Here is a 10525-nt window from a genome sequence, read left to right on the forward strand (position 1 = left end):
TGAAATCATGAGTCGACTTTGAACTGAACATTTCAGGGTGAAGAAACACTTATGCACGAAGAATAATTACATCCTATAATTTACAAAACAACTTTCTTGAAAGACTTTTTCATCTGGTTTTCATCTACACAATGAACTTGATGCACTGTTCCTGCTGGGAACAAGGCGTCAAGTCAGTGAACCCTCTCAACAGAGTCAACACTAAGGACATCATGATACCATTTAGACTGGATGAGTGTGGCCACATGGGGGATGAAGGTCACAAGTACAAGTATTAGTACTACAAATATACACCCAGAGGGTAAGACAGGTGCAAAGTGCCAGAGATACCAGTGGCTGGAAAAGACATGAAAAGGCTTGAAAACAGAGAAGCTCCGATCGTGGCAGCACAAGAGCAAGCCCTAAGCACCCAGATCCATAGAGGGAGGTCTTAACCACAGCAAACTGGATCCAAGGTTTAGGCTGTGCAAAGATGCCTCTCAGATAGTCCAGCATGTAGCAGGGTGTAAACTGCAAGCTGGGGCCCATGTACGCTAAGAAGCATAACCAATTACTGAAACGTCTGTAGAATTACCCAAATACCCAGAAAGTCCCTTTGCTACAACTTCCAAGGTGTTTGACAACAAGATACCTAATAATGACAAGCAACCAGACATTGTAGTGGTTGACCAGCAGCAGGAGAGGGCAGTTGTAATCCATGTGGCAATCCCAAAAATTACCAGGAATTGAAGGAACAACTGGAACAGGTGGTAGGTGAGAAGAAGTGCATATCCAAAAATATGTATATATCGCTTGACAAGTTTGCATAAAATCTTCTATTGGTCTATTCAACATACTTGACAGACACCTGAAGCAGATTTTATTTCCACACAATATCTTTCCCTAAGGGTGTATTCGCCTTAAGAAGGGATGGAAGATGGAAATGAGATTCAGTTTCTATTTTAATCTCTGCAGCAGCAGCAGCAGCAGCAGCAGCAGCGGCAGCTGGATCTCCTGCCCTGTCACTATTTCCCACTAACTTGGAATACTAGGTCATTAGAGCTGGGGCGAGACTTCAACATTTCTCCACCCCCCACTGTTCCAGTCAGTCTGGAGAGGGTCTGGACCCTACGCCTACACACAAACATACACACCACACACACTCAGTTAAGTGTGTTGTGCTTTCACGACACTCTTAATTGCCTGTGCTACAAAGGTTTGCCTTAAATTTTCACTTAAAACGACACTGCCTGCTCTGTTTGAACTGCATTTGCAACTGCCCCAGTTGCTTATATTTTATTACAGTGGCTGTGTGTGTGTGTGTGTGTGTGTGTGTGTGTGTGTGTGTGTGTGTGTGTGTGTGTGTGTGTGTGTGTGTGTGTGTGTGTGTGTGTGTGTGTGAAGGAGAGCGTGAGATGAGCTGCATGTATACGTACGTACAGCATAGATTAACTGAAATCAGCAACATTTGTGTTGATTTTCATGTTGGTTGAATCACATTCCTGATTCACCTTTAACAGTCTTTGATCAAAGAGAGCGCTCTTTTCTCCTATAGTTCCCATAAGGCCATTTCCTCTTGGGATGTGGATCACAGAATTTCAAAGCCTTAAATGAAGCCAACACTTAAAAGCACTTGACATCCCCCAAAACACAAGCATAATATGTTACATTTATCAACTTCTTCTAGTTCAATGCTAATTAGAGAGTTTATATTATAATTTAGTTTCATCAGCAGGTGCAATTTTGATGCATTTCTTCAGACATTTCACTCTTTGGTGTCTTTCCAGACCAGAAACTTGACAACTGAGGTGAACTCAGATATCCCTGGAAATATGCAGGTTAATGTAAAGGGTTTTTTCTTTTTTTTTCTTTTTTTTTTTTGGGGGGGGGGGTCTGTTTTGTACTAAAAGACCATCTAAAGCTCAGGAATCAAACTTCCTCCCTTCAGACATCAGCATTGTGGAGCTCCTGCCGAGCTCTCCTCCTCCATGAGAAAAGGGAACCAGCAGGGGGGAGCCTCATCACATGCTCTATTAAAAAAAGGACAGAAAAAAAATGAAAGAGAACAGGGAAAGACAAACTGCTGCTTCACCGCCACTGAACGATGTTTAAAGGCAGCAGGATCACACTGATTTCTATTACTGCCACATTTCTTTTTGAATGAGTATGGCTAGAAATAATTTCCTCCAGGGAAATACACAGTGGAGATCCTCTGCCTGACTCTAATCACACGGCCATAAAAAAAATTATTCTGTCAGAAGTATATTTGGTTATGTTTATGACATACCATTTTATCTTTGCTTTTTATTGTATTTATAGCTCAGTTCAATGAAAACAGTCATCAGTGGAGACACCCTGCCATGAAACTTTTTTTCTCTCCGTCTATCATCAACTTAAGAAAAACGTTGTCAGCCTGGCAGTACTTAGTCTGATCGCATATGTAGAAATACACAAAATCCTTCAGCTGTTCCATAAATCCACCTAATTAGTATTTCAATTTATAACTTCAGATGATTACATCATAGAGACAGATGGTATAGCTGTGGGCCCTGGAGTCTGTGAGAACAATTGTCAAGAGGAAAGTGCAACAAAACAGAAATATCCATCAGAGACATTTCACATGAAACTGTGAGTTACTCCCTGTCAGCGATTCCTCCTCCCTGAAGGGTGGCTTGTGAAATATATTTTTATCTTCGAAGCTAATCAGGTTTGGAAAACAATGGAGTAGGGATTTGTAGTGCTACTTCTCCGAGGGAACAGTTAGACCCCTTAAAACTTGGACAAATCACAACATTTTACGAAAAGCATAGAGGAAACAGGAGGGTGTTACTGATGAATAGACAATGACATAATCGCTCTTTATAATTTGTCTCGGACTGAGATGAACTGCATGATTATACTGCAGTATATTGTGTGACGTATTCCCTGTTCCCTTTATAAAGCAGTCTATGATATAACAATCCTACAACATATCGCCCATCATTAATAAAAAAAACAGCCTATTTTTTAGGCCTTTTCTCGAAAATTGCATATCCATAATAAAATGAGTATATCTCTGCAACCACAAGGTCTATTTGAATACTTTTGGTGTCATAGTAAAGGGAAAAAAATGAGGAATTGCTGAGATGTGTAAATTTCAGTATATCTATTACTGGTGAAGACTAAATGAAGATGACACACAGAAGAAAATTAATAAAATTAATATTCGCCTAAAAAAAATCATATTTTTGATGAGTGCCCTTTAGAATAATGCTGATGAAGCTCAAACTCTCTATAAAATCATTGTACAACATGTGAACAGCCGCGGTTGTTAGGGAACGCCCCAATGTTTATATCCGGCTCATTGAGATGAGTGGTCGCTGATGTGTTTTGCATAATGTACAGTAGTATAGGAGCCAGAAATGTGGCGACTGGGTCCACACAGAGGTGCTTCATGAAGTTTGATGTCTAGTTGTTTGTTTGAGTAGTGTTTGGGCTGTGTTTGGGTTTTTACACGTTGTAGCCCAGCTGCTGCTGTTTAATTTGACATATAATATGACTATATTCTTTCATAATTGTGCAGTGGGGGCTCTGTTATTGTTCTGCATGTCTTCAAGTCCCCCAAATGGGGGACTCTGGATTTTGGTTCTGGTGTTCAGTCTATGTTGAAAACATTGATTCAAGTTTGTGGGACTCTTCTCTCCAACTGCATTGTGTTAAATTGGCAGGTATTCCTATTATTTTGCTCACCCCTATACAAATCAGTGAACGCAGGATAAACAACAGACCCACTTCTATGTATCACACAATAGAGAGAAACAGCAGCACATCCTTAACAGTGACCAACACCTCAACACAGTTCCAACAAAACCCAAACAGCATAATCAACAATGAATGTATCCATTTATCAGCTGGAGTACACCCTGGATGGGACAAACCTCACCTTTGGGTAGATTTAAGTTGCCAGTTAAAGGGATAGTTCACCATTTTGGCAAATTGGCCCACGAGATGGAGTTGTTTTCGAGGTACAGTAAATTCATGCAAAACTGCTGATGCGCATTCCCGTCGGGGGCAGTTTTTCTGCAAACAGTCTGCATTTGCCTCGAAAACAACTCCTCGTAATGTACATCCACACAGAAATGCCACAGACAGGCCAGGGATCGAACCCAGGACCTACCTGAAAAGTAAAGTAAGCCATAAGTAGATTAAACATGTACTAAAGATCAATACTTGACTACACCGAGGTATTAAGAGGATGAGGGGGATGAACCATCACCACTACACATAGACCAACACACACACACTCCTGTGTTATAGCTGAAAATTGGAGTGTGAAATCAACAACCTACAGTATGTGCCATCACCTGGTTGCCATGACACCTGTGTTATTAGGCCCTCTGACAGTCGTAGCTTGTCTTGTTTGTTCCATCTTTCCTCCCCTCCTGCACGTCAACATTGTTTCCAATATAAAAAAAGGCATGAAACATCAGACGGGAGGTTCTGAGAGTGCTGGCGGATAACAGCTTGTCTCTCTTCAGTGGCAACGACTTCCAGCAAAGGTAGAGCACAAGCAATAAATAATCTTCAGTCATGAGCACACACTTCTGCTCTTCTAAACTCCTAGAAAAACCCACGCAGACAGACACTTCAGCAGCATCAGGGCAGTGATTATACCTCAAACGCGATGATATAATGCATGAAAACATTTGCTCTAAATGCAGGAATTCTCCTCTTTCACATCTCACCCTATTGATTTCCACATTTGCTCTGTGCTGCAAAGGGTTTTTTTTTCTTTCTCTCCACACATTTCAGCCCCTGTCTGGCCCACGTTAAGACTTTAATGCTCCACTGATCAATGAGTGGATTAAAGCAATTTAAAGACTGCTTTGTGTGGTCTGTGCATTGGAATCTCCTTCATCTTCCAAACCGCTGGACTGGCAGGGCGTATCCCTTTTACTTCTCAGGATAACGGTCTCGTGGACCTGTCTCCTGGAGTAAAAATACACGGGGACAGATGTGTCCCTGCTGCATCCCACACAGATACCCCAGGGTCTGTGCTGCAGTCTGAGAGCAGTGTGGGTGTGTGTGGTAGTCGTGGTGGTGGCGTGACTCATGCAGCCCCTCCACCCCCCCCTCTTTTCATCTTGACATTTGACATACTGATGTAGAGGCTCTCAGCTGGAACAAACATGGTGTGCTGTGTCACAGCTGCAGTGTCTGTGCCTCTGAGAACAGGTAACAGTGAGTCAGCGTCTATTTAATTCATACACCTACGCTGTGAAACTCTGGGGGATGTTTTTGAGCTTATTTTATTTTTATTCTCCAGTCTGTTCCCTGCTGAGAATTCAACATCTCATGATGCTGCCTCGCATTCCTTGAAAGTCATTCTTGCCTCCAAAAACCAGAGGCAGCTACAGTGCACAAATGCATTTTGGAAACACCAGTCCAAGAAATAAAGCTGCGCAGCAACTATTAGTGTGATTCTTGTGAAGTGTTCAGTAATCCATTCTCATTAAATCGTTCGCTGGACAACAAGGATATTGTACCACATTTACTACAAACACAAATGAAGCTGCTGAAGACCCAGCGATGCCAGAGGGATTCTGGCTCCTAATAAACCCCGCAGAGACCTCACACCATTAGGTCCTTCAGACGTCTGCCTGCATGGCCTCATCATGGTGGATAAAGCACCTCAGCGAGCATGACAGGCCGCGCAGACTCTGTGCTATAGCTCGCTTACATCTGGTGTCTGGAGGTGGATGTTGACAAGCGCCTCAGAGGAGATGCTGGCACACACACTTCCCCAGATCTATTAACTGGTGTTTTCCCCAACAGGCCATTCCTCTAAAATTAGTCAGGGGGCAAACCAAGGTGAAAAAAAGACAAAATGTAGAGGATTATGTCTTTTCTTTCTTTTTTTATCATCTCCTAAAACTATTTTAGTTCCAAATCAAATTTTTGGTTCTTCAGCTTCTCTGATGCAAGGGATTAACTTCAAATCCATGTTTCATTTCATTTTATTTTACTATCGATTCAATTTCTTTCAGAATCTGTTTTTATTTTCTGGTACTCTGGATAGCACATTTTAACTTATTTTAGAAATATGCAACTGCAAATTTTCAGTTAAAAAGCCATAGTTACAGTCTGTTCTGTTTCATCAGATGCTGTGATGTAACCTTGAATAGCAGGCTGAGAAAGTTCAAAGATGAAGGTTTGTCTCTAAAGCAAGAGAAATAAAAGTCTGATATTCTCTGAGGAGAAGGTTAATAAAAAACATACACTTTGAAATTGAAATTTTCACCTCCCTTTCAGATAATAAATAAAGCTTTGAGTCGGTCTTTGATGATTTGATTTGATTTGATTTGATGTGCAGTGTGTCACTTAAAATGTAGAAGAGACGTGTTGTTTATCTTGTATATCTATTTAGCACCTTGAGATTTGTTTTAAATATAAATGCATTACAGATAACATTTATTATTATCATAACAATAATAATAATGACTATTTCCACAATTTCCACAATTCAGATTTAAATATTCTAGCTGTGAAGCATTTACCACTTTCAAGCAAACTGTGTCATATAACCTACTATTTATCTATATAGTTGGTATCCATACCTATAATTCTACTGTCAGAACATAATAATCATGAACCATGTTGTGTATTCAAGTGCCGTGGGTCTGGATACTGCTGACACTTAATATGTGTTCTGTTAAATATACAGCAGTTTATTTTGAATGATGACAATGGTTGTCAGAGTTTAAGACTCTGAGTGTTTTGTTTAGTCACCGTTTAAACCTGTTTTACTTCAAGATTGACGTAAATGAACGCGGATCACTGTAACACTTGACTTAACCTTGTAGCCTACTTTTTAATATGCCCCATATCTCAGGAATGCTCCTATGAAGATTTATTATAATGTTAAAACTGTATTTTTACTTTATTGTAATCCAATAGCTTGTTGATAGTAAGGAATTATAGATGTTCACAAATACAATACTGCTTACAGCTATATAGTCCACAGAGACAATTATCAAACTTGTATACTGGGGCATCATTTAGCTCAGTTGGTGGAGTGGGTGCCCTACTGTATGTGCGGAGGCTCCTCACCGCAGCCGGCCCTGGATCGAATCCCGACTCGGGCAGCGCTTTGCTGCATGTCATTCCCCCTCTCTCTGCTTCCCCATTTCCTGTCTGTCTCAGCTGTACTGTCCATTGATATACTTTTAAAAAAAAAACTACTCTAACATTATACGTATCCATACTGTACTTCTGCCAAATAAAGGGACATAAAACAAAGTCTAGTGTAATACAGTCTAGAGTCTGTACTCTTCAGTCATAACATCACCATGCTTTTACTCTGAAATCAAAGTCATCTTCCTCTCCAAACTGGCCTCTGTGACCCCTGCCCCACAATTTATTTTCTCAGTGTTTTTTTTTTTGTCTTTAAGCGTCATTCTGAAGAAAAGAAAATAACGAGGGTTTTTGTCCATATTGTAAGCTAAATTGCTTCTACTGTACTGGACAGTAGAATCTGAGCAGACATGACATTTTAACAGAGATAAAAACGTCTGTTATTTTGTTGGCCTATCCCATGAGTGTCAGCCAAAGTAGAGCTTTACAAGCCTCATAGGAGCTGTGGTCGCTGAATGCTACAAAAACAGTTTGGTTATCTTTAGCTCAGGCTTTAGACAGATCATTCCCTGTTGCCTAAAATGCTGGAAAAAAAGAGATCCAAACAAATAGTTGATTAGAAGTATATGGGGAGTTTGCGTGGAGGGCACGAGTACACAACCCTTCTCATCCTTAACTGAAGAGGGGGAGGGCAAACAAGGCAAACATGTCAGAGCTGGCGTCAATTTAAATCCAGTCTTTATGACATCAGGCTGAAAAAGGGGATCAGGCCATAGAGTTACTTGTTATTATTAGAGGGGAAAGACAAGGCTGGCACATTGACAGAGCTCCTAAATTACTGACAGTTTCATTTAATTTGGAGCCTCACATAGCCACCTAGAGTGACAATACTGACATATTCAGACCAGGCCAGGCCTTTAAGGAGCCCACAGCTGAGACTGAGTGAGCCACTGTCAGACCCAGTAAAACCAAAGAGCTGTATACCTTGGCTGGGCCTAGCTGGAATATGAGCAGCAGTGCCTATGTTTGGATGTCTTTCTTGAGTCTGACATTCCTGCAAAACCACCAAAAGACTATGTGTAAGGGAGAGGAAGACAGTGCAGCCTGGGGCTACCGAGCTCAAGAGGAAGCTCTTCTCGGTTATCTTCAATGTCAGAACCGCAGCGAGCAGCATGACGACTCCATTGCTCTTGCGTCAAGCCAAGGAGAGAGGGGGCTACCAAAAAGTACCACCACCTCTCTCATTGGCTTCAGCTGAGAGCGGACGGATGCCACTGGACCAAAAACAACATAGGAAGAAAACAGGATGATTGTGTTGTTGCTTGTTCAAAATACAAGAAAAGGAGCTGGACAAAGCTTATGATGATGAAGATCCAAGAGAGAGGCATCACAGTGTATTCAATGTAGAAATGTTTGATAAATCTTATATCTGTGTCTCATGCTCAGCAATAGCTTACTATTCAAATTGAATTTAGCATAAAGCGTACAGTGTTACAAAACACAAACAAACTGTAGTAACATCTGTGGTGCTTGCACCTGTGTAGTCATAATGCTGTCTTTGCCCTGCTGTTGTTACGATGTGTTTCAGCTCTTCCTGTGCTCACCTCCTCTGTTCAGCTGTGAACATCTGGGATTTACTGTATAGGAGATGTTAGACAATGCTAGATTCCTTTTAAAAATATTACGCTTTTTTTAAATCTAAATGTACCAGGTGAGTCACACTACAGCTGAAACAGAAGCTGCAGTAGATGTGGGGCTTTAACTTCTATTTCTCAGTCAGCTCTCACCAACTTACATGGCTGTGTGGATGTCATCTGTGACCAGGCGTGCTGCTGAGCTCCCAGGGACCGGTTGTGGTGGATGCGGATTAGCTGCCTCCATGAGCCCCAGGGAAGGCATCGCAGCATCAGAAAGCAGAGGGCGGATGCAAGGTCATCCTCGCCTGCAGCAGGAGTCCTCCCAACATGTGTTAGTGCTGCTTTGCAACAGGTGAAGAAATGAGAAAAAACTAAAGCTAACAAAGAAAAGACACAACTTTACACAACAGAGGAATGAACATGTCGGTCCATTCGCTTTCATTCCACTCAGAGTTTGGTAGCCTCAGTGTAGTGTTGAACGCACTTTTATTGTTTAGGTGTCAAATGTAACAGTGTCACCATTCAGAGAGGGAATAAAGAGTAAATGGTCACATAAAAAAATATAAAATCAACAATGAAAATGGTTACACAGGGAAAGTCTGGTTCCCGTGGCAACATAGATGTACAGTTGAGACAAAATGTCCAGATCCAGACGTTGTATGTGTTTGGTTTGCACATTTCCACAGCCTATATTAATCTCAAACAATAAGAGTCCTTTTTTGTTTACTAGCCATGCATACAGTTGACAAATCCACATGTGTTGAGTCAGTGTCTTCATAGGAGCTGGCACTTTTCAATACAAAATATTTACACTACCATTTATTATTCTTATCATCATCACCTTCGTTGTTTCTATTTGTTACTATGGATTTGAATACTCTGAGCACATAAAGTATGGGATAAGGATGTTGAAACGCTTGAGCACCCCATTTCATATTGATACCAGTGGTGAGGAGAAAAAAAAAAGAAGAAGAAGAAAAAAAAAGCAAAGTATGACAAATGTTGGCATCTTCACTTTTTAAATGTCACCCATTCCTGAAGAGAGTTTAGAGAGATCGTCTGTAGAGATATTCAAACACTGAAAAGAGACCGAACTGTTTGCCCCATCAGGATGAAGCAGTTAGTTATACTACTACTCAGCAATCTGCTGCGAGTCCCCCCGCCCCACACCACCACCACCACCACCACCACTTCCCCCAAGAGGAAAACAAAACATCACACGATATGTGACTCTGCTATGTTTACTATTATATCTCAAAGTGAGAAAATAGGAAAGAGATGACTGCACCAAATGTTTCAAGAAAAGACACTGACTTATCCACCATTTTCTCTCCATTCCTTTTTTTTTTAAAACAGCTGGAAAAAAAGAGTACGTATAACAAAATGGAGGTGCTTTCAGGTCACCTCTTTGGTTCAGCCCTGTGATGAGTAGAAAAACCTCCAACTGACCACTATGCAGACAAAGCTGGGAGAAAAAAGTGCATATACTGCAAATCAAATACTCCTTAATGTCTGAAATAACTGGATCCCAGGAATCTGTTATTGGGTTAGTGTACAGTAGCTACTGAGTCATGGTAATAGTAATAATCACAATAATAATAATAAAAATGTATGTGAAACAGACAAACCCAGGAGAAAACATTTCCTTACTCGTTTATATCAGATTGTTTAACAACCTACTGTATAGAGTAGTGATCCTGATGTGTGACTCTTTGCTGATGAGAGGATGAAAACGGACAACAAAAGAGTGTAACATAAGGCGAGGGCACGTTCCTTTTTGTCATTTGTCAAATTTC

Source organism: Trachurus japonicus, chromosome 21, assembly GCF_045865225.1.
Source record: "Trachurus japonicus isolate A0001 chromosome 21, Traja_1.0".
Classification (NCBI taxonomy): domain Eukaryota; kingdom Metazoa; phylum Chordata; class Actinopteri; order Carangiformes; family Carangidae; genus Trachurus; species Trachurus japonicus.